The sequence below is a fragment of the Bacillus rossius genome, chromosome 11, assembly GCF_032445375.1.
Source record: "Bacillus rossius redtenbacheri isolate Brsri chromosome 11, Brsri_v3, whole genome shotgun sequence".
NCBI lineage: Eukaryota > Metazoa > Arthropoda > Insecta > Phasmatodea > Bacillidae > Bacillus > Bacillus rossius.
This window is the reverse complement of record NC_086338.1, coordinates 29,821,251-29,843,085: the sequence shown is the minus strand read 5'-3', so window position 1 is coordinate 29,843,085 and position 21,835 is coordinate 29,821,251. Positions and strand designations below refer to the sequence as shown.

At 33.6% G+C, this 21,835-nt stretch overlaps 1 long non-coding RNA gene across 2 annotated transcripts in view; it reads right to left on the bottom strand.

Annotated features, from left to right (window-relative positions):
* Positions 1–21,835, bottom strand: part of LOC134536753 (uncharacterized) — a 64,834-nt gene that overhangs the window by 32,804 nt on the left and 10,195 nt on the right. The gene's annotated exons all lie outside the window — the stretch shown is intronic.

The window sequence follows — 21,835 nt, the reverse complement described above, 5'->3', positions numbered from 1 at the left end:
AAACTAAGGATTGTCCGAACATAACACATTATTCCAATGAAAGCTAAAGGTATCCTTTACAATTTGTACCATCCACAATTTTAAGCTGGGCCGTGAGATCTTCTGTATATACTTTTACCAACAAAAAAGTGCGCCGAATGACTGAAGTAGACTGCGCGAAATGTGCTCGAATTAAAGATTTTTTTCCTTCATTCTCAATCTAAAAAAAAAATATTTCAATTAAGCATACGAAAGTGAAGGTTCTACTCAGCAATAAACCAGAAAATATTTAAGTTTGAAAAATAAGTACTTAAAAAAACTATAGCTAAACATCGACCATTGCATTCCAAATTTTTATGATAAATTTTAATTCATAGGGATCAAACTAAGGATTGTCCGAACATAATACATTATTCCAATGTTAGCTAAATGTATCCTTTACAATTTGTACCATCCACAGTTTTAAGCTGGGCCGTGAGATATTCTGTATATACTTTTACCAACAAAAAAGTGTGCCGAATGACTGAAGTAGTCTGCGCGAATTGTGTTTGAATAAAATAATTTTTTTCTTCATTCTCAACCGAGAAAGAAATGTTTTACAATACGTATAAAAATTTAAAAGTTCTACACAACAATAAACAAGATAATATTTTAGTTTTAAAAATAAGTACTTAAAAAAAACACTTATTGAACATGGACCATTGCAGCGAGTTTTTTATTAAAATTTTAATTCATAGGGATCAAACTAAGGATTGTACGAACATAACACATTATTCCAATGAAAGCTAAAGGTATCCTTTACAATTTGTACCATCCACAATTTTAAGCTGGGCCGTGAGATCTTCTGTATATACTTTTACCAACAAAAAAGTGCGCCGAATGACTGAAGTAGACTGCGCGAAATGTGCTCGAATTAAAGATTTTTTTCCTTCATTCTCAATCTAAAAAAAAAAATATTTCAATTAAGCATACGAAAGTGAAGGTTCTACTCAGCAATAAACCAGAAAATATTTCTGTTTGAAAAATAAGTACTTAAAAAAACTCTAGCTAAACATCGACCATTGCATTCCAAATTTTTATGATAAATTTTAATTCATAGGGATCAAACTAAGGATTATCCGAACATAACACATTATTCCAATGTTAGCTAAATGTATCCTTTACAATTTGTACCATCCACAATTTTAAGCTGGGCCGTGAGATATTCTGTATATACTTTTACCAACAAAAAAGTGTGCCGAATGACTGAAGTAGCCTGCGCGAATTGTGTTTGAATAAAATAATTTTTTTCTTCATTCTCAACCGAGAAAGAAATGTTTTACAATACGTATAAAAATTTAAAAGTTCTACTCAACAATAAACAAGATAATATTTTAGTTTTAAAAATAAGTACTTAAAAAAAACACTTATTGAACATGGACCATTGCAGCGAGTTTTTTTATTAAAATTTTAATTCATAGGGATCAAACTAAGGATTGTCCGAACATAACACATTATTCCAATGAAAGCTAAAGGTATCCTTTACAATTTGTAGCATCCACAATTTTAAGCTGGGCCGTGAGATCTTCTGTATATACTTTTACCAACAAAAAAGTGCGCCGAATGACTGAAGTAGACTGCGCGAAATGTGCTCGAATTAAAGATTTTTTTCCTTCATTCTCAATCTAAAAAAAAAAATATTTCAATTAAGCATACGAAAGTGAAGGTTCTACTCAGCAATAAACCAGAAAATATTTAAGTTTGAAAAATAAGTACTTAAAAAAACTCTAGCTAAACAACGACCATTGCATTCCAAATTTTTATGATAAATTTTAATTCATAGGGATCAAACTAAGGATTGTCCGAACATAACACATTATTCCAATGTTAGCTAAATGTATCCTTTACAATTTGTACCATCCACAATTTTAAGCTGGGCCGTGAGATATTCTGTATATACTTTTACCAACAAAAAAGTGTGCCGAATGACTGAAGTAGCCTGCGCGAATTGTGTTTGAATAAAATAATTTTTTTCTTCATTCTCAACCGAGAAAGAAATGTTTTACAATACGTATAAAAATTTAAAAGTTCTACTCAACAATTAACAAGATAATATTTTAGTTTTAAAAATAAGTACTTAAAAAAACACTTATTGAACATGGACCATTGCAGCGAGTTTTTTATTAAAATTTTAATTCATAGGGATCAAACTAAGGATTGTCCGAACATAACACATGATTCCAATGTTAGCTAAAGGTATCCTTTACAATTTTTACCATCCACAATTTTAAGCTGGGCCGTGAGATATTCTGTATATACTTTTACCAACAAAAAAGTGTGCCGAATGACAAGTAGCCTGCGCGAAATGTGTTCCAAAAAAATATTTTTTTTTCTTCATTCTCAACCGAGAAAGAAATGTTTTACAATACGTTTACCAATTTGAAAGTTCTACTCAACAATAAACAAGATAATATTTCAGTTTTAAAAATAAGTACTTAAAAAAAACACTTTTTGAACATGGACCACTGCAGCGAGATTTTTATTATAAATTTTAATTCATAGGGATCAAACTAAGGATTGTCCGAACATAACACATGATTCAAATGTTAGCTAAAGGTATCCTTTACAATTTGTACCATCCACAATTTTAAGCTGGGCCGTGAGATCTTCTGTATATACTTTTACCAACAAAAAAGTGCGCCGAATGACTGAAGTAGACTGCGCGAAATGTGCTCGAATTAAAGATTTTTTTCCTTCATTCTCAATCTAAAAAAAAAAATATTTCAATTAAGCATACGAAAGTGAAGGTTCTACTCAGCAATAAACCAGAAAATATTTCTGTTTGAAAAATAAGTACTTAAAAAAACTCTAGCTAAACATCGACCATTGCATTCCAAATTTTTTTGATAAATTTTAATTCATAGGGATCAAACTAAGGATTATCCGAACATAACACATTATTCCAATGTTAGCTAAATGTATCCTTTACAATTTGTACCATCCACAATTTTAAGCTGGGCCGTGAGATATTCTGTATATACTTTTACCAACAAAAAAGTGTGCCGAATGACTGAAGTAGCCTGCGCGAATTGTGTTTGAATAAAATAATTTTTTTCTTCATTCTCAACCGAGAAAGAAATGTTTTACAATACGTATAAAAATTTAAAAGTTCTACTCAACAATAAACAAGATAATATTTTAGTTTTAAAAATAAGTACTTAAAAAAAACACTTATTGAACATGGACCATTGCAGCGAGTTTTTTTATTAAAATTTTAATTCATAGGGATCAAACTAAGGATTGTCCGAACATAACACATTATTCCAATGAAAGCTAAAGGTATCCTTTACAATTTGTAGCATCCACAATTTTAAGCTGGGCCGTGAGATCTTCTGTATATACTTTTACCAACAAAAAAGTGCGCCGAATGACTGAAGTAGACTGCGCGAAATGTGCTCGAATTAAAGATTTTTTTCCTTCATTCTCAATCTAAAAAAAAAAATATTTCAATTAAGCATACGAAAGTGAAGGTTCTACTCAGCAATAAACCAGAAAATATTTAAGTTTGAAAAATAAGTACTTAAAAAAACTCTAGCTAAACAACGACCATTGCATTCCAAATTTTTATGATAAATTTTAATTCATAGGGATCAAACTAAGGATTGTCCGAACATAACACATTATTCCAATGTTAGCTAAATGTATCCTTTACAATTTGTACCATCCACAATTTTAAGCTGGGCCGTGAGATATTCTGTATATACTTTTACCAACAAAAAAGTGTGCCGAATGACTGAAGTAGCCTGCGCGAATTGTGTTTGAATAAAATAATTTTTTTCTTCATTCTCAACCGAGAAAGAAATGTTTTACAATACGTATAAAAATTTAAAAGTTCTACTCAACAATTAACAAGATAATATTTTAGTTTTAAAAATAAGTACTTAAAAAAACACTTATTGAACATGGACCATTGCAGCGAGTTTTTTATTAAAATTTTAATTCATAGGGATCAAACTAAGGATTGTCCGAACATAACACATGATTCCAATGTTAGCTAAAGGTATCCTTTACAATTTTTACCATCCACAATTTTAAGCTGGGCCGTGAGATATTCTGTATATACTTTTACCAACAAAAAAGTGTGCCGAATGACAAGTAGCCTGCGCGAAATGTGTTCCAAAAAAATATTTTTTTTTCTTCATTCTCAACCGAGAAAGAAATGTTTTACAATACGTTTACCAATTTGAAAGTTCTACTCAACAATAAACAAGATAATATTTCAGTTTTAAAAATAAGTACTTAAAAAAAACACTTTTTGAACATGGACCACTGCAGCGAGATTTTTATTATAAATTTTAATTCATAGGGATCAAACTAAGGATTGTCCGAACATAACACATGATTCAAATGTTAGCTAAAGGTATCCTTTACAATTTGTACCATCCACAATTTTAAGCTGGGCCGTGAGATCTTCTGTATATACTTTTACCAACAAAAAAGTGCGCCGAATGACAGAAGTAGCCTGCGCGAAATGTGCTCGAATTAAATATTTTTTTCCTTCATTCTCAATATAAAAAAAAATATTTCAAATAAGCATACGAAAGTATAGGTTCTACTCAGCAATAAACCAGAAAATATTTATGTTTGAAAAATAAGTTCTTAAAAAAACACTAGCTGAACATGGACCACGACAGCCAAATATTTATGATAAATTTTAATTCATAGGGATGAAACTAAGGATTGTCCGAACATAACACATAATTCCAATGTTAGCTAAAGGTATTCTTTACAATTTTTACCATCCACAATTTTAAGCTGGGCCGTGAGATCTTCTGTATATACTTTTACCAACAAAAAAGTGTGCCGAAAAACTGAAGTAACCTGCGCGAAATGGGTTTGAATAAAATAATTTTTTTCTTCATTCTCAATAGAGAAAGAAATGTTTTACAATAAATATACGAAATTGAAAGTTCTACTCAGCAATAAACCGGAAAATATTATTTTTTGAAAAATAAGTTCTTAAAAAAACACTAGCTGAACATGGACCACGACAGCCAAATATTTATGATAAATTTTAATTCATAGGGATGAAACTAAGGATTGTCCGAACATAACACATGATTCCAATGTTAGCTAAAGCTATTATTTACAATTTGTACCAAACACAATTTTAAGCTGGGCCGTGAGATCTTCTGTATATACTTTTACCAACAAAAAAGTGCGCCGAATGACTGAAGTAGACTGCGCGAAATGTGCTCGGATTAAATATTTTTTCCATTCATTCTCAATCTAAAAAAATATATTTTTAATAAGCATACGAAAGTGAAGGTTCTACTCAGCAACAAACCAGAAAATATTTAAGTTTGTAAATTAAGTACTTAAAAAAACTCTAGCTAAACCTCGACCATTGCATTCCAAATTTTTATGATAAATTTTAATTCATAGGGATCAAACTAAGGATTGTCCGAACATAACACAATATTCCAATGTTAGCTAAATGTATCCTTTACAATTTGTACCATCCACAATTTTAAGCTGGGCCGTGAGATATTCTGTATATAATTTTACCAACAAAAAAGTGTGCCGAATGACTGAAGTAGCCTGCGCGAATAGTGTTTGAATAAAATAATTTTTTTACTTCATTCTCAACCGAGAAAGCAATGTTTTACAATACGTATACAAATTTGAAAGTTCTACTCAACAATACACAAGATAATATTTTAGTTTTAAAAATAAGTACTTAAAAAAAACACTTATTGAACATGGACCATTGCAGCGAGATTTTTATTAATAATTTTAATTCATAGGGATCAAACTAAGGATTTTCCGAACATAACACATTATTCCAATGAAATCTAAAGGTATCCTTTACAATTTGTACCATCCACAATTTTAAGCTGGGCCGTGAGATCTTCTGTATATACTTTTACCAACAAAAAAGTGTGCCGAATGACTGAAGTAGCCTGCGCGAATTGTGTTTGAATAAAATAATTATTTTCTTCATTCTCAACCGAGAAAGAAATGTTTTACAATACGTATACAAATTTGAAAGTTCTACTCAACAATAAACAAGATAAAATTTTAGTTTTAAAAATAAGTACTTAAAAAAACACTTATTGAACATGGACCATTGCAGCGAGATTTTTATTATAAATTTTAATTCATAGGGATCAAACTAAGGATTGTCCGAACATAACACATGATTCCAATGTTAGTTAATGGTATCCTTTACAATTTGTTCCATCCACAATTTTAAGCTGGGCCGTGAGATCTTCTGTATATACTTTTACCAACAAAAAAGTGCGCCGAATGACTGAAGTAGCCTGCACAAAATATGCTTGAATTTAATTTTTTTTTTCTTTATTGTCAATCAAGTAAACAGTTTATTTTCATTAAGCATACAAAAGTGAATGTTCTACACAGCAAAAAACTAGAGATTATTTAAGTTTGAAAAATAAGTACTTTATAAAAAAACTAAGTAAACATCAACCACAGCAGTCAGATTTTTATTATATATTTTATTTCATAGGGATCAAACTAAGGATTGTCCACACATTACTTATTATTACAGCGTTAGCGCAAGGCTTTCTTTCCATTTTGTACCATCCACAATTTTAAGCTGGGTCGTGAGATCTTCTGTATATACTTTTACCAACAAAAAAGTGCGCCAAATGACTGAAGTAGCTGATGCGAAAAGTGCTTCAATTGAATAATTTTTTCTTCATTCTCAATCGAGAAAAAAATTGTTTTTCAATAAGCATACAAAAGTGAAGGTTATACTCAGCATTTAACCAGAAAATATTTGGTTTTCAAATATAAGTACAAAAAATAAACACTATCTTAACAAGGACCTCTGCAGCGAAATTTTTATTTTAAATTTTAATTTGTATGGATCAAACGAAGTATTTTCCACACATAACTCTTTATTCTATCGCTATCCCAAGGCTATCTTTACAATTTGTACCATCATTAATTTTTAGCTAGGCCGTGAGATCTTCTATATATACTTTTACCAACAATAATGTACGCCGAATGACTGACACGGTCTCAATTTATATTGATATTTCATGTGTCGCAGTCATACGCTCCTAGACGACGATATCTGACTGTAGATTTAAGGCAATATAATATACGTTTAATCACTAGCAGCTTCTTTTTTCAACAAGCATAAAGTTCTTAATGATTAATTTATCATATATATTATTGAGTGAAAACTATTTTATGCATGGCCTAAAATGTAATTTTTGAAATGATTGTAGAAACTTAGAATTTTCTTATACATTCATGTGTTTGCAATTGAGTGTACCACTTTACCATCTTTACACATATATGTGCTAACATAAAAAATTAAGTTTTGAAAATATAGAAATTTATTTCCTTTGTAGCTGGCTAGTAGTGTAGAGGCTTAAAATTAATCCCTTCCTTATCATTCAAGTACTCCATATGGGCAAATTTTGTACGCGAGGACACAATTACACCACTGCCCACTTGAATTTGGATACGGTCTTAAATGGAATGGATGACAATGTACAAATCTAACTAAAGAAGCAAATTTACATGTATCAAAAAATAAATCATAGTTATGCATACACCTACTGAAATGTAACAAAGGGTATGAAATCACTCGTTGCCTAAATAAGCTAATAAGAGTTAGTTATCACACGCACATTCATACACAGATTCACGTTGTAAGCAGCCCACAAAATAATAATACATTTTTTGCATACTTCGTTTCATGTTCGGACGGCACTTGTGATATGATTTCCGGGAACAAATACATACAATATATATTTAAGGCGAATAGCTAAGTTTTCCGAATGCATTGAAGTCTGGACCAGAGCCTGATTCTCGTCGCTGCAATATGTTTGGAAGAATACACGGGGATTGCTAGCATAGAGTTACTCGTGGCTCGTGTGAAATTACTATGATAACTGTGTAGGTAATTTATATTGTCGACACACAATAAGGTGATCCGGGCTGCATTTCCATAAAGGGAGAAATGTAATTATGCTAATTTGCAATATCTGCTCCTTCCAGGTGAAGACTGTTTTTATCAGAACTTAATGTTTTTCTCAACGCTGTAGAGAAATTAATTTTAACTCATTCAAGCGATAGCCTTTGTTTATCATATAAGCGGAACCAATTCATATAGCCTAGGGTTTCTCTGTTTACAGCATAAGTTTTTTTTTCATTTGTTCGTTTAGAAATGGAAGCAAGACTTTAACATTACTAATTGAGTAATCAATATGAATTGATTAAGTATTAAAATATACATGTACATCAGCTTGATTGTAGTATTGGAATTAATATAAATCATTAATTAATAAAGAAAATAACAGTTTGACAAGATTCGAACCCTAATGGATACGAGCTATTATTGGTAGCCATCTATGTGGTTAAGTGTTGTTTAATGTGTAAGAAAAGACGCATCGCCGAAAATTCGCCACCAACAAAGTCGACAAACAAAATAAAATACATCGCCATCAAAGACTTTACTTTGGTAAGGACCTCTCTGATAGAATTTCCACCAAATACTAACTAATGATGGCCCGTTATCGGTTATCATAATGATCGGCAATTTTTCAGATATGGCCTATTGGTAAAAATAAACCTTTTCGTTTAAACATTTCTTTACAAACTGGCCTGCTTTTGACATGGCGTCACGTCAGGCTGCTACAAGGACAAAAGCAGCAGAAAAGCTGTTCTTTTGTAAATGGGAGAAAGATTTGGGAAGTAAGTTTATGGTGCTCAAAATTGTTAACTGGCCGTTCTTAATTTACAGTGATTTTATGGCAAGAGCCTCTTTGCTCCTAGAGCAATAAATCTAACCCGCCCGTCAGTTGCCTTGACAGCTGCCCGGAAGTAGCGGGTTTGCTTGTCCTTTCCCCGCCCCCTGCTGACAAACCTTCCAACAACACTGTTGCGACCTTCCCCGCATGTTTTATTACCCGAATGGTAGAGTGACAAAAACACAAGCGACCGAAATCGTTCCTTGCCCACCAGCCGCCTAGTCGCACGCGTGCACGCGGAGCGCAAAAACACAGTCCTTGCAGTTGTATGCTGGCAGTTCATACTATTAAGTTTAATTAAGTATAATCGTAGTTTTAAGTGACTCATACAATGCCCAACACCGACGCAGCCATCTAAAAATACTGTCGTGCTTTGGCCCAGCGGGGCTCTAATTATAGTCTGATTTTTTTCCCTTTTTGGGGTCCCGAGACCCTAACTGGCGAAGCGCCCAAGAATAATCTCCTACACATTTACAATTCTTACTGATATTTCTAGTTTAAGTATGTGTGCTGGCTGGCAGCATGGCGGGAAACGGCGCAAACCGCCCCCTAAAAATCAGTGCCATCCAAAATAAATGCGGACCAAAGAGTCCAAGCTCCTCACCTTTGCTTAGAAGAGCTTTTCTACTCTGTCCAACTCTTCTTCCTGAACCATCCTTCTGTTCCCGTAACCAACCTGCGCCTCAAAGCAATAGTAGTGTGTGTGTATATATATATATATATATACACACACACACAAACACGCGCACACACACACAAACAAATCGTTTTGTAGTATTTTAGTGGAAAAAAATGTAAACACAAATGTAATACCTGACACCACCACGCGTACAGATATTGCAACTTGACCTATCAATTACGTGTATACTATAAACATAAATGTGTTGAGTACAGTGGCGTAGCCAGGATTTGTGTTTGGGGGGGGGGGGGTTGAGAAGCATGGTCCCCCCCCCCCCCTATTAAAACGAGGGAGTCCGGGGGTCCACCCACCCCCGGAAAAAATGTGGATTTTAAGGTGTAAAATAGTGCTATTTTAGCAGTTTTCGGTACTTAACATAAAATATTGAAATAGTAAAAATATTATTAATTTTTTTATAAAAAATTTTTTTAGTGATGAAGTAAGAAATTAATTAAAGATATTTTTTATCAATCCCAGTGTCTTGTTTACGTCTACTTAAAATCATAAATCATGCTCGAAGCTCAACAGTACAAAAAAAAAGTGAATAAAAAAATTGGTTGTCTGTAATGTCGGTTTACGGACGATAAATTAACGTGACAACGTCATAACAAAACATTGATGAAATGATTGCATACTTTTATGAATAAAATTGAATCATTTTTATTGAATTATCACTATTTTGTATGGATACAAAGAAGGAGTGAAATTAAATCTACAATTTAATTGATAAATGTACTTTTATTTGCACTCATTAATTCAAATATGTTTATTACTTTAACGAAGAGATTATTTTAACTATTTTTATACATATTTGCTATTTAACTTCTTCCAATCTGTGTTATTCTGTTAATGATAGGACGATGATAGGAAAAGTAAGAAACGAATGAGAGTGTTTCAAGTTAAATGTGCCTCGAAAAAGTCAAATCGATGGTTGTTCCAATCGAGTGGAAGAGAGATAGATGCGGCGCAAGCGTACAATGAGCGTAACGGGACACAGTGTAACGGGACACTTTCGTGCGTGCAGCCGGCGTTCATCGATTTATTAGACGTCACGTCAAAAGGATTGGGTTTCGGCAGAACTGATCTATTCCTGGAAACAATTAGCTTTAGCTTGAAGAGTTACATGACACCATGTCGTCGTCTCAATTCTATACACACACAGCGATCCTTACACTTTTAGAAGCCCAGTCAACACCTGCTTATAATTACCACGCTGGTTAAATACAGTAGGTGTAAGATATTTGAACACTTGGGACCCGTCACGGCGTCACAACCTTATAGCTTCTGCTCGTGACAGGGGTATGGGAAGGGAAGGAGAATCGGTAGGGCTCGCTTACTCTTCCCCTCCAGTGCAGTGGCCGGTGATAGCAGTAAGACACCCAGGCTTTTAGCTAACCTGCTTTCAGTTAAGAAAAAAATAATTGGGGCTAAGGGGGGGGGGGTTATAACCCCTTAACCCCACCCCCCTGGCTACGCCCCTAGTTGAGAACAAACTTAAATCTGTCTTAAATAATAGCAAGATAGAAAAACTCAAATAAATTTTATGGCATTTATTTTTTTTGTTAATGACCAAAAAAATTTAAATTTGTGTTAAAGTCATAATATTAACAGGAATAAAGTTTTTTGTATCTTAATGCGATTTGATGAACAATATTTTTAGTATATCTCTGAGGAACGAACAAACCTGATGGTTGCCAACCCTTGAACACGCAACATTTCCAAATTCGCCACTATTTCTCGCTCGTCCATCTGCTCGATGTGGTTGTATTGACAGCGTGTGTTTATTTGTTCCTCCTCATCGCCCTGAAGTAGATTTGCGAAACCTTTGGATGGCCATCAGGCATTGAGAACAAATAACCAATTTTTTGATACACTTAGTCCTTAATCTTAAATGTCGATTCAAAATTACGACCATCCTCATTCTGAACGATTTATGTTGCTCTAAATGATGTCATTTGGAAGCAAGAATTGAATTAACGAATTTTACGCGAAAACAATTTTCATTGAGATGTGGCTCCAGCCAATAAAGTTATCGATGGTTCTGGTGGCGAATGGTGATGCGCAGCAACGACTGGCCGATTCACCTTTGTATTTAAATGCATTACAGTGTTGGCATTATTTTTCTATATTGTCGATGACAATTAGGGCATGTGACGAATAGCCTATTTCCGGCACATATTCGAACGCAAGGCGGTGAAGTGGCTCAGATCAGTTGCTTAATAAACACACAACATATAAATATAAGGTTCTTATATTTGAATTTTTTTGGATGTTATAATTTGTTGAGCTAACTCAAATGTTTATTTTCAATGCGCTGTTTAACACTCCGTAAATTTTATAGAATCATCGACACAATTAAGCACTGAAAATAAAAGGTTGCATGTTTGATTGATTGTCATTAAATGCACAATTGTATAAAATTTAAATTCTTGGAATATCATGTAAGATATTCACTTAAAAACATACATTGTGCAAATGTTTAAGGTTCCGCTTTAAAGTACACTTCATGTATGATTTAAAATGTAATTTTAATGTGTTTTGTCCATGAATAATACACTCAATATGCACACAATTGTGATACATGGAACATGGAAACAAAGATAACAGAAATTGAAATGTCTAAACAACGCCAAGCTACGACGCAAGTGACAGAAATAAAACTATGTATAATACTTTACAGAAGTTTTTACGATCAATTATTCTTTATATTATCATATTTTGTAGTTAAGAAATATTGGGTGGTGGTGGAGATGTGAAATTTTGGTTCTCATATGCAAAAAATAAAAAAAATAAGTATAAAAAATCCGAAAATAAAGAGTTTTCTTTCTGGAACTCGATCACAGCGTTACCTACCGGGTCCAATTGTGAATCCAAAACATCCAGAGACCCACTTAAACACACGCAAAAAATTTCATCGAAATCTGTCCAGCCATTTAGGAGGAGTTTATTCACATACACACAGCCGGAAATATATAAATGTATATATAAAAAGAATAGTAAACTAAACTATGTAAACTGAATTTAATTAAATAAGCACAATAATAAAAAAACACTATAAAAAAAAGTAACGTTTACTTTTTTTGAAAAATACTGGGTCAGAGTTGTTTGTTTCAACACATTTTCTGACTGATGCATCATGCAAATTGTCCAGTTCACATAAGCATTCTCTCACACTATCTGGAACACAAATACAAGCAGATTATTGGTCAAAAAATACACTTGTAACAGCTTGTGGCGTGCGGCAAAGGTTTCGCAGGTTTGCGCAGTTCTAATTGCACTAGAACCCCGATTAGCGAACCCCGCATTTTACGTAACATCGATTTTACGAATTTAATCTCAGGAACAGTCGAAAAATTGGAAATTTTCACACCAAAATATAAGTAATTAGAAACAATTTGAAGGAAAAAAAATCACAAAGAAGAGCTTATTTAACGCACAGCAAATATGTTCTGTGGGCTTTAATACTCGTTATTATATTCCTATAAGACAAAAATAATCGGACATTCCATTTCCGCAGTTCATATGGATGTATTAATATCATGGTAACACATTAAACAAACAAGTCCTCGCTTACAGTTAAAAAATTCAAGGTCGTAGGTTTGCAGGATTAATACTAAAGTGTTTTAGAAGCTGAAGGTATGCAGAAATATTTACGTCCTCGGTTACAGCGGCTGTAGGCAAACTGTGTGTTCAGAGAAGTGTGTAACCAGGTCCTCGAATTGTGTCTACTATCGTATAAACGGACACTCGGTGTATTAATAATTTCGACTACAGTACTTCCTACCGGTAAAACGCTGAACTATGAATTTGTCGCTCTACGGTGTAACCGAGGACTCGGCCAGATTTCGTTGAAAATTTGCAGGAAGGCATTAAAGGACAGGATATACGAGAAAATAAGGTTTTTTTCAATCCGAGGACCTGGGTCAGGTCCTCGGATCCACATCTGGTCCTCGGAAGCCCGGTGAGAAATCACGCGCAAGTCCTCAAATCATGCCTTATGCCAACTCAGACATGCTTCAAACTTCTAACACTCCTATATTTGTGTCGGAGGTTAAAATCTTATTTACAAACCTTTTAAAAAATCTATTTATTCTCTGCGCATTTAAGAATGATTTTACTAATTTTCTTCTAACCTAATATGTAATTAACTCGTATGTAGCTTGGTGTTACTCACAAAAATTGGAATAACAAATGCATTGATTTTTTATGCATTTAAACACGCGGAATGCCAAATATTAAAATCATGTTCCAAGAAATAAAATAAAAGTTGAAGAGTTACACTATCCACCTACCGGCTACATTATCAGACCTTCGTCTCCAATTTTTATGGGCATTTTTGAATAATAATAATGTGTGTAATACCGTTTCTAGATTACTGCGATGCATTTATGGAGAATCTACGTACGTTAAAAAATGCATTTATGGAAAGCATTTTGATGGACTGCTGTAAGTCGCTGTCATGTAGGACCTAACTGCATGTTTTTGGTGATACGTACAAGATCTGCAGAAGTAAATTGGTTATTTAGCACAGTTGACTCTATAACTGTGCAAAAATTCAGCATTGACAAATTTTTCACAAGTTGAAACCTTTGTTTCCCGTGCAGGTGTTGGCTCTCTATCTCTCTTGAAGGGCAGTCTGAGGATGGGGAAAAAAAAAAAAAAACCTACCCAGAAGGGACTGTTGTGGTACTATAGGGGACAGCTTACCCGGCGCGCAGGGTGGAAGACTTGTTTTTGAATGGCCTTGCCCCTTGGACACAGCGGTAGTCTTTTAGACCGTCTATTTATGTTCGTTACTTCCATGACGTGTGCCACGCGCAAATAACGGTACATTAGTGACGTCAGACGAGCTCGGCAACACCCGGTGAGCTAGTAGTCCAGGAAACGAAGACCAGACGAGACACGAACCTGTCGAAAAATTTTCCAAAGCTGAATTTTCGTAGAGTGGTAGAGTCAACTATCCTTACTAATAATATAAATGCAAAAGTAACTCTGCCTGTTTGTTTGTTTGTTACCTTTTCCAGGCTAAACGGCTTAACGGATCGTAATGAAATTTGGCAAGGAAGGACACAGGCTATCTTTTGTCTCAAAAAATAATTTTGAAGTGGGTGAAAAAAATATATCTTAATTTTATGTCATGTGTGTCATAGATATACAAACTGTTAGTGTCATTCCTCTATGTCCGCCGAGCAATAGCCGTGAAGCCATTACGTTTTTCTATTGCAAGGAACTGAGTAGAGAGTAAGAAAAATTAAAGCTCTGCATCGTAGTACACCAATACACCAGTAGATGGCACTGTTTTGAATTATCGCTTTATAAGGAACTAGGTAGAGAGTAAGAATACTTAAAGCTATTTATTGACCGTTTGTCGTCGACAGGTGTGGTTCAATTGTAACTACCCATTTTGTACTTTACAATTGTCATTACCCATTTTGTATTTTATCATCAATGTGGTTTTCAAAGTTAACTTGAGGGTAATCTGGGGCAAAACATAAACTTCATTACATCAAAATCGGTTCTCTTAATTTTTTTAAATATAAGTTGATTTTTAATAACGCTTAGAGACGTTTTCGATTGTTTACATTCAGTTGCAAGACCATCACATCTTAGTACACCAACACAACAGTATATGGCCCTGTTAGTTTTTTTATTTACCGTTTTATAATTTGCTCTAACTAATATTATAAATGCGTATATTATATATATATATATATATATATATATAAACACTATAACAGAAAACAAAACTAGCCGTCTGGTTGATTTATCGGTGGGTTTGTGTCATTTCTCTATGGCCGCCATAGATCTGGCAACTTCCTATAGGCTACTTCTTGACGAGACTCGTCCGCTTAGCGATATTATATAAATTGTGCTTGATATAAATTGTTGTGCATATTTCATTGGTAACTACTTGTAAAAATAGAGTTAGTGTAAATTAAAGTAAAAAGTACCTCACACTTATTTACAATATCTTAATCATTTAAAAATAGTTACGAGTTTTCAGTTTGGTTTGCTGTTAAAGCGTGTTTCAGTTATTTAAAATATAATTTATGTTCAAATTTTTTAGTATAACTAAAAATTAGAAGCGTTAGATTGTAATATTTTAATTAGATAAAAAAATTTGAAAAAGATACTCTAAAAACAGCATCCTATCGACATCTATAATTTTTTTATTTTTATATCGATAAAGGACAATATAAAGGTACCTTATTCTACGGATAGTGTATGTTTAACCGGTAAAATTAGTTTTTTTTTTGTTTTATCCTGATGATAAGCGATAGTTTGTCTTTTATTATTTTTAAGATTAGATATTTTACTTCTTATTCTACTTTTTCACTTTTCATATTTCTTCATAATTATTTTCATTCTTTTTTTAACCTTTAAGGAAAAGTTTGTTTTGTTTAAATATTTTTGTTAGGTATCCTTTCCAGTTTTTTATTTTATATCTTTAGTTACAGAACTAAATTATAATTAAAAAAAACTAAAAAAACACGCTTTAACAACAAAACAAACTAAAAAATAATAATAATTTTAAAATTATTAAGATACCAGCTTCTGCCCGCGACTTCGTCTGCGTGGACTTCATAATTGGGTCCAGAGAGAAATAAAAAAATGTTTGAGCTATAAAAAGGTTCGTGGGATAAAAAAAATTACCCGTAGGTATTTGGTAGCATCGCAGTGTGTCGCTCTGGGGGCAAGGTAGCCATTCCCACGTTGGAAACCTATGTATCACGTCTCCCACGAGAAAATGTGTGAGTGTTGAAAGTTTCATAAATTACTATATCATATTACGGTTGTGTTAATAGATTTAAAATTTATGTTTATCAAGTATATATCCCACAGACTTGAAACTCGGAAATTATGATCCTTATATTACACAATCATGTGAGAATGAAGTTTTCATAAATTCAACTCTCAAGGGTGCTTTAGCCCGGGTAACGCCGGGTACTTCAGCTTGTGCTTAATAACATACCGAAAGTTGACCGCTGTAGACCTAGTGTGTATCACCAAAAACGTGCAGTTAATTCCTAGATGACAGCGACTTACAGCAGTCCATCAACATGCTTTCCATTTACACAGTTTTTAACGTACTCTCCATATAGGCATCACAATAATCTAGAAACGCTATTCGAAACACCCACGTGAACAAATACTTCTATGTTGAATACTAAAGATAAAACAAAATAGAGAACGTTAATGATTTTTTAAACCAGTCATTTAAATAAAATTATGATTTACATACAGAACAAGGGAACAACGTCAAAATCATCTGTATAAAAGTTCTTGCTTATTCATTAAGCTTTAAGGCGATTTAACTATAAAGAGTCTAGCGCAATTAGTTGAATCGCTAGAATAGCCTAAGTGTCGGCGTGTGTGCCGTCCTGCGGCGGTGCTCCGGTCGCAGCAAGCCGGCGCGACGAGCGTTGCACGCGACCTTGATGGCCAAGTTTCAAAGTTCCGAAGATTTTGTTTAGGGATTGCTGCAGATATGTTACGTTTATTTGATTTAACACATTTGAGTTAAATTAACGCAAATAAGAAAATAATTTTATCGCTTTTCCCCTGTGAAATGGCTCCATAAAATTACAATAAAATTATTTTTTGGAACTTGTCAACAGGAAAACCCAAAAATACAAAGTTTAAAAACTATGTTTATAACTACCTAAAACAAATTGGGTAGGCTTTCCTTCTCATAAATAACGATTTGAGATTTTACTTGTAATTTGGAATGGGAAAGTGGAATCACTAATGAGCTTTAAAGTCATAACTCTAGGGACCGGACATATGACGTCACAGTGCAGATGAGGCAGGATATCATATGAGATCATGTTTTTAGCATGTAAATTTTTAAGAAAAAAATAACCACTGTGAAGACAAAAAAACTGATTTAGAAAAATTAGCTACCTAAATTATTATTAATACCAATACTAATCAACAAATAAGTATATTATATTTCTTGACTTATTCTATCACTTTAAAAAGTATTCTATTTATATTTTATCCAGGCTACTTGTTCTATTAGAAACAAATACAATAGTTTTCAGAGCGCCAATTAAGGTTTGTATTTCTTATAAGTAAATATTTTTATTCTGAGGTAATATTATAAAATAAACTAAACTTTTGCATCTATGTACTTACATTAGTTAATTAAAGCTTTTTACTAGCGAATTTGACCTGATTATTTATATCTTTGTTACCTGTGATTAAAATGCTCCTACCCAAACGACTTGCCATGGATCCCAGAGCAGTACACATTGCGACACTCCGAATGCTCTAGCTATCAAATCGATTACTGTAGACTCCTAAATATATACAATTAAAAAGATTAATCAATATGCAGAAACTAAATTTAAAAGACTTTTACCTATGGTCTTTTAAGTTTCTGTAGTTTATATAATTTTTATTTTATTCCAGAAATTCGGTAAAAACATTATTTCGAAATTTGTGTTGTTTCATCTTGCTTATTTTTCATAGTATATATATATATATATATATATATATTACTTCTATACTATCACATGTAGAAAATGTGTTGTGAAATTTTTTTATTTGTTAACTTAAATGATACAACAAAAACAAGTTTGTAGGATTCATGTTTGTGGAGCACTGCAAGGAGCTGCTATTTATTTATTTTATTTATCGACTTTGTTGATGGCAAAGTTAAGGGAATACGCCTAAACATTTACATTTCTCTACATCATCATTACATATCTACACTAATATTATAAACAGGAAAGATTTGTATTTTTTTGTGTGTGTAGGTTTGTAATGAATAAACTCAAAAACTACTGTGCCGATTTCTAAAATTTTTTCACTATTAGAAAGCTACAATCACCCTGAGTAACATAGGCTATATTTATTGCTAGAAAAGATAAGGAAGGAATCTTTACTAAAACTTTAGTAACGTAATCCAATGTGTAAAAAAAATGCCATAAAACATCTTATATCGCATGCGCTGCGGAAACTATTGATGATAGAACAAAAGTATGTCCTATACAATATTAAAGAACATATCAATAACCACAAAAAAACTTTGCGATACTATATGTCCAACTATTATAGTTATGACACAATAACCACTTATTACATTTTAAAAGTTGATATAAATGCCGACCAAAATTAGACCATGTTATTCATACTTCTGTTAAATTCCTTATCCAAATAAATCATATTGTTTTCAAGACTGTTTCAATTCCTGTAAATTACTTTTTTAATTGTTAAAATCGGCTATTCCAATCAATAGATGTTGCGAAATTAATAAATCATAGAAATAGAAAAAATAAACGCTGTCGCACTGTGCATGTTATTGATACCTATTTATTATTCCTTATCCAAATAAATTATTTTGTATTCAAAATTGTTTCAATACCTGTAGATTACTTTTTGAATTATTCAAATCGTGTATTCCATTCAAAATATATTACGAATTTAAAAAGTCACAGATACAGAAAAGGCGCGGCTAGCCAGGCACCGCAGGGGTGCGGGAGAGGGGCGGGCACATCTATGAAATAGGTAGCCGCGCGGCTCAGTCGCGCGGTCGGCTCGCTACGCAGCGGACGTAACCGACATTCAACACTTTTTAACTATTTTAATTGCAAATTTTTTTCCAAGTTAAAAAGTTTTTCTCAGAACTAATTATAAATAGTTTATTCACGCTTTATTGTTTATTTTATATAGTATTCTCTCACTTTTTCAATAGTAAGTATTTATCAAAAGTTATATTCTTATTTTATCTGATTAAAAAAATTCAACGTAATGCCTAGGAAAAAAAAGTCTTAACTATCTAAAAGTTGCTCCCAAACGAGATTAGCAAAAATAAGACGTATTGGAGAATCATCTTCTGAAAATTCAGATCGTCTCGCAAATCAGAGAGCGTATGCTTCGCAATCGCGGGCCACAGAATCTAGCGCCAAACGTTCGCTACGCCTTGTTCAAAATAGTGACAGAATGTCACAAGCACGTACAAGGGAATCTAGCGCCGAAAGTTCGCAACGCCTTGCTCAAAATAGTGACAGAATGTCACAAGCACGCGCGAGGGAATCTAGCACCGAACGTTCGCTTCGTCTTACAGCACAAAATGCCAGATCGTTCCAACTATACGAACGACAATCGAGTGCCGAACACTCGCAGCGACTTATTGCACAGTGAGAAAGACAACAATCGTTAACAACTAGAATGCGTAATATAATTTTAGCTCATACTAATATATCAGCATTCAGTTACGATCCACATATTGATTATGCTCTCAGAACAGCATCCAAATCGGAGCAATGAATAAGGTTTGTCCTAAATGTTTTGCTAAAAAATGGAATGATTAAGCGAGCGGTATATGCTGCGCGTCTGGGAAAGTTATTCTTTCTAATATTAAAGAGCCACCAGAACCAATAAAAAGCCTTTTGACTAATAATCACACATATTCCGCGCATTTTTTTAAATAATGCACGTAGATACAATAGCCTTTTTCAGATGACTTCGTTTGGGGCGAAAGAAATTAGAGAGGGAAATTTTATGCCCACCTTTAAGGTAGAAGGGCAAGTCTATCATCTTATAGGTAGCCTCTTACCACCAGCAGGACAAAGCCCTCAATTTCTGCAAATATATTTTATTTCAGAAGCTGACCAACTATCATTGCGATAAAACATGGCCCCTATGCTAAAAATAGATTTGATTAACGAACTGCAGACCGTATTAAATAGCCACAACATGTACATACGAAGTTATAAACATAGTATCGAATTTAACAACCCTGAAAGTTTAAAATTAATCATTCACTCTGATCGCACACCTCTGGCAGAATACCAGGGCAGATATAACGCTCCTTCCATAAATGAAGTGGCCGTTCTATTGGTCGACGAAGATAAAGGACCCAGGGATATTGTACTGCATGGTAGAGACGGACAACTGAAACGAGTGTCGGAATTGGACCGCGCTTACGATCCGTTACAATATCCACTAATATTTGAATCAGGAGACGACATATATTATGTGACTATTCCTCAGCAGAATGCCTTACAAAATAAGACGGTGTCATGTATTCAATATTATGCCTATCGTTTAATGATTAGGACCAACTGTTTTAGCACACTGCATTATTACAAAGATTTGTTTAATCAGTATTGTGTGGATATGATGGCGAAGATGATTTCAGAAAGGTTAAATTTTATTTGCCGAAACCAACAAAAGCTTAGAGCAGATGACCATATTCATTTGAGGGATGCTTTGAACCAAGACGCAAGCGTAAATGCCGCCAATATAGGTCAGCATGTCATCTTACCGTCATCATTTACTGGGTCTCCGAGGTATCTCCACGAAAAGACGCAAGATGCTATGACATATATGTGCGCAATTATGAACTTTTTTCCGGTCAGCGATCTTTCGAACGGCATGACATCATCGCTCAAGTGTTTCACTTAAAAATGAAAAAAAAAAAAAAAAAAACCTCATAAAAATAATCACAAAAGACGCGATTTTTGGGTCGGTCAAATGTTATATGCTTACTGTAGAGTGGCAAAAAAAAAAAAAAAAGGACTGCCGCATTGAAAACATGCAAAATATAGTGTAAAATCCACCAAAAACGACACTCTCTGCGTTTTTTGACCTGTGCAGTAATGACGGATTTGCTAAAACACTACTCTATCACGAAGTCCCTCATTACTATACATGGGCTAACAATAAATTTTCTAGAAGGAAACGTGGCCAAGACGTAGTTGGACACCCCGGCATAAAAAAAAGATGCGGCATTGGGAAGAGTGTACAGCATTCATCCTTCACAGTCAGAATGTTTTTATCTCAGCCCAACATCGTTTAAGGACTTAAAAACAGTTGATGGAATTGTAAAAGAAACTTACAAAGCCGCTTGCCAAGATAGATGTTTGCTAGAAAATGATAACCAATGGGAAATAACTTTGAGAGAAGCTTCGATTTCTCAATGTCCGTTAAAGCTGAGAGAATTGTTTGTGGTGATATTTTTATTTTGTTTCCCCTCGGAACCTCTCAACTTATGGGACACTTTTAAAGACGATTTGTGTCAAGATATCAGACACATAGCCCAACAACAAGGTCAAGATTTTGATGTTTATAATGAAGGCTTGATACAGATCGAAAACAAACTTTAGAGAATTGAACGACAAAAATTTAAGATCCTGATAAACATTTGGTTGAATGTACGGGATCGTGTCTCACGGTTATGGTAGCTGTGGAGATAATTTAAATTGGCCGACAGATATTGAGGGTATCCCAGCCGCAGTGTATTTTAAGCAAGAATCAGCATGTGCATATCACGCCCCTGTGTGAGTCTAAACTATTTCAACTTCTTATAGTACTGAGTTATATGGTCTCGTGATTTTAGGTTAAAAAAATTGGTTGTTAGTAAAGTCGGTTTACGGACGATAGTTTAACGTGACAACGT